The sequence below is a fragment of the Carassius auratus genome, unplaced genomic scaffold, assembly GCF_003368295.1.
Source record: "Carassius auratus strain Wakin unplaced genomic scaffold, ASM336829v1 scaf_tig00027861, whole genome shotgun sequence".
NCBI classification, from domain to species: domain Eukaryota; kingdom Metazoa; phylum Chordata; class Actinopteri; order Cypriniformes; family Cyprinidae; genus Carassius; species Carassius auratus.
The window spans coordinates 32,394-36,612 of NW_020525633.1; the positions used below are offsets into that span (position 1 = coordinate 32,394).

Sequence of the window (4,219 nt, forward strand, 5' to 3'; positions counted from 1 at the left end):
ACTGATTAGAAAGCAAAATTATAAAGGTCTACGTCACTTATTACCCTCCTTTTTTTAATGGTCAGAGGGCACTCTGTCTTGATGAACTGTGATTCTGAATTAGTTTACACTAAAATTATATTACAAAATCTAACATAAAGTTTTATTTAATTTATGTCGTAAACAAATGCACATACATTGCAGCAGATTTAATTCCAAAGGGAAAACGTAAACTGTCTGTAACCAGTCAGAGAACTGTATTTCAGAGCGGCTCTTCTCATTGGCTTAGCCTACTGCAGTCGGAGAGCAGTGTTGCCATGTCCTCTTGTAATTTACGTGAGGATTGTCATTTAACAAAATCCCTTACGAATAAAAGATGTGGTGGGTTGCGATTTGTTACAGTATTCGCAGAATTCACACGTTTATTTGGGACTTCTAGTACAATTTTTTTTTTAGTACAATTACTTACCACAACATTGTCTACCAAAAACAGCAACCGACACCCCATACCCGAGTAATTATTAAATATTTTCTACTTTCCAAATACGTGTCGTTATTTATTAACTAAGGGCCAGGTGTCTAGTAAAAAAGTAAATTTAATTTGTAGATATATTATTATTGAAAAGACATCGCAAATCTTGGGTTTTTTTTCTATCTAGATTTGGCAACACAGGCGACAAAGCCACGTCTACAACCTCACACCAATGACCTTGCAGGACAGCACTCTTTCGTATAGGGCATGTAATGTTACAGGATATGTACAGTTTTCAGTATGTCTCATAATAATAAATTCAAGAATCCATTTTTCTGCCTTTTTTTTACTTTTTTTTTTTCTACAGATAAACATCTGTTACAGCAACCACACTGCCAAAGCACTCGAATTAAAATATGAAACATTCCTGTATCATTTCTGATAAACTTCTGTCAGACATGTAAAAGGTGAAATTTCAGTCTGGACAATGACACAGAAAGACCTAATCCATGAGCCCTTTCCAGGCTTTGGTCATCCTTTAATTAGTACTGGATTGGAAAGGGCAGTCTAGAAACAATTACTATCTTGTTTTATACTTTTTATTTTCTTTACATGACAGCTGTGCTCTAGTGAAAAACCAAAAACAAATAAGGAAATCCATGTTAAACAACTAGACTACATTATAATTCTGAAATCTCAGCCAAAATCCAACTGAAAATGTTTAGGAAATGTTTGTGTAACAGTTTCAGGGGAAGAAAAAGATTTTCTGGAGTGTTTTACAAATGTGCTTCTGAAGTTTTCTGAGAGGTGTGGACAGTTGGCGTTCTAGTCACACACCCAGGAAAGAGACAGCAGTGTCCTCAGGAGACAGCAGTGTCTCTTTCCTACACTAATTCAACTGCTGTTGCCTCCATCTTTGCTCTTGAGAAATAATTGATGGCCAGGCCATCTACAATCTTCTAGGTCTTATCTTGAAGAAAAAGACCAATATCTTACAGTGGTGGATAAAATCCTTCTTACTTTAGTTGAGCTTGATAAATAGATGTAAATGTGAATTTAATCTCAGTATTTTGAGTTTAAGGAACAGATATCAGGCATATATTTGGGGAATGCTTCATGACAAACCTTAATTGAAACAGGGAATGAGTAAATAAGGTCCTCCTCAGGAACTCCATAAGGGTTTCCAGTGGAATAGACACCCATAGAGAAGAACTCACCCTATAAAATAAACACATAAGCAGTTCAAAACAAATGAGCAGTTCGTCATAAATCTGTACAGCATCAGTCCAAATAAAGTTTTTGCCTTGTGTACAGTATGGCAACATTCATTAGCAATCCTTTCGTATTATGCAATCATCATATTGCACATAAAATTACTTGTATTAATACTTAATGGTGTTTATGTGTGGATAAAAAAAAAAAATGTATGAACAAATTATGTTATTACACAGTAATTGTTCATTTCTATTTCATATTCCTTGGGTTTTCAGTTACATGGAGTCCCAACATGCTTCTTCAGGACATTTTAATTAGTGAACTGTTTCACCAGTCTAGGGCATCTTTTTTGCCTAGTGTCTTCAGTGTTCTTTATTTTACTTCAAGCCTCCGTTCGTCAAAATTGGCTTGAATGTACAATATTCGAGTAGAAATCTGATAAGGGATTCCTCCACACTTGATGCAATAAAATATCTACAGAAGCTCTTCTCAACTCATCCGGGGGGCCTCAGCAATTAAATGGCTAAGTTTATAAAATACTTAAATATTAAATTAATTACTTTAAAATTAATACATTGATATTATACAATTAATACATTATTGTTGATAAATTAAAAAATGTAATAGAAAATTATAATGCAAAATAAAGATATAAACCTAAATCATCTTTTCCCCCCATCAGTAACTATTGATTTTACTGAAGAACCACTGATCTACCCGAGAAAACAATGGATATTTTAACTAATACAGAAAAGTGATATTGGTCTCAGAACAGTCTAAAACCAATGTCTTTGTGAATTGTGAAGAACCCCTAAAACGTTGACCTCAGTAGGGCCTGTCCAGATGTCTCTCATGTGGTCACAGATGGCCTTGACGGCTGACACGGCACTGGAGAGCTTCCTGGCTTTAATGACTGCAGCACCAGGCTGCTGCTCTGTCTGAGAAACAGAGGGGAAGAGTGGAATAACCACAGGAAAAATTATGTTCATATCACTCATCACTAGTCATATGCAAAGCATATTAATAATGTTTCTACAGCAGACCTATATATCTTAATAATTATTGTCATACACATGAATGCTAATAAACAAGGTTTCACCTTTGCAGTAGTGTGGCATAGTAAATAGGCCAACAGTGACCTCTACAGGAAGACGAAGACACAGCAGACAGCACTTACAGTCACGTCCTTCCCCTGCACATTCACCTTGCAGTGGTGGATGTCAGGGTATTGTGTAGATGAATGATTTCCCCAGATGACCATATTCTTCACACTTTTTGCTAAAATGCCACAACACATTGCCACCTAGAGGACACATTGTGTGTTACAAGGTAGTGTAAAATTTGGCCATAGATTGAACCATTTCACCTCTTTGCATTGTGTTTCATTATAGTGGGCCATCCAGCAAAGGGGTGTTTTACCTGAAAGCAAGCCCTGTTGTGATCCAGACGCATCAGACAGGAGAAATTACCTTTGGGGATGGATGGGGCAGGAATCAGACAGTTAGTGTTGGCTGGGTTACCAACAACTAGAACCTGCTAATTAAATTGTATTGCCTTTAAAACATTAAAAACATATTTGCTTCACTTCATTATACTTGCTTTTAATTAGGCCAAGGTCATTGGCCTGTTATTCACCTTGACTGTTTTCTTTGCATACTTGTCAAGCGCCTCCCCCGGGACTTAGAGATGGTGACGTTTGCCTTCAGGAGGTCTTTTCTCTCCATACCCTCTCTTCTTGGCATGGAGCCCACCAGGATGGCAACATCCAAATCCTTGAATGCAACATCAGCTTTATCGGTGGGGATGACCTCTGCAACAAAAGGCACAGACAGTGGCATTAAAATTGATGGAGGGTAAACAACAACAGCAACATCAGGGAGTCACAAGATAACACACCAAGAAGGGTTTTTAGAAGAAACTCAGAAATAAAGAACTTGTGTAATGTGAAAGACTGACTGACTGGTTTTTATATATAAATTAATTAAATACATTGTGTTATGAAAACATCAAACAAAAAAAATATTTTAATATATCAGCTATTGTAATAGTGTGTTAATTTTAAACAAATCTTTCATTAAATGTGAATTTGTGAAATAATAATTGTAAAATAAATGTATGGTTTAAATTAAGTATTTAAATGTATGTAAATATAAAATAATTAAAATATGCATTTATTCAAATAAAAATATGTAGGAAAGAAAAATATGAATGTCATTAATATAAAGACATTATGCAAATATAAATTAAATATGCATTTCACCTTGTTTGTTTTTATATTTCCCATACAGTATGGGCCTCCAGAATTTTTGGTTGTGTGGCCTCCAGAATGTTTGGTTGCTGGTTCCATGCACTTGACATGTCACATACTGTCAACCTTCCCATATCATCCTCCATTTGTATGGTAAATTTAATGTAGTTGTACAGCGCAAAACAATGGGTGGTTTAAGTAGAATTTTCTCTCTCTCTTGTATCACCCGGAAAATCGAAATTTAACGGCGTCAGATTTCTTCTTCCACCTTCTTGGACAGGTTCAGCTGGCCGGATAGGGTTCCC

At 35.9% G+C, this 4,219-nt stretch overlaps 1 pseudogene; it reads right to left on the minus strand.

Moving 5' to 3' along the window:
• Positions 1-1,311: 1,311 nt before the first annotated feature.
• LOC113079381 (malate dehydrogenase, cytoplasmic-like) lies at positions 1,312-3,489 on the minus strand (annotated as a pseudogene).
• Positions 3,490-4,219: the final 730 nt, after the last annotated feature.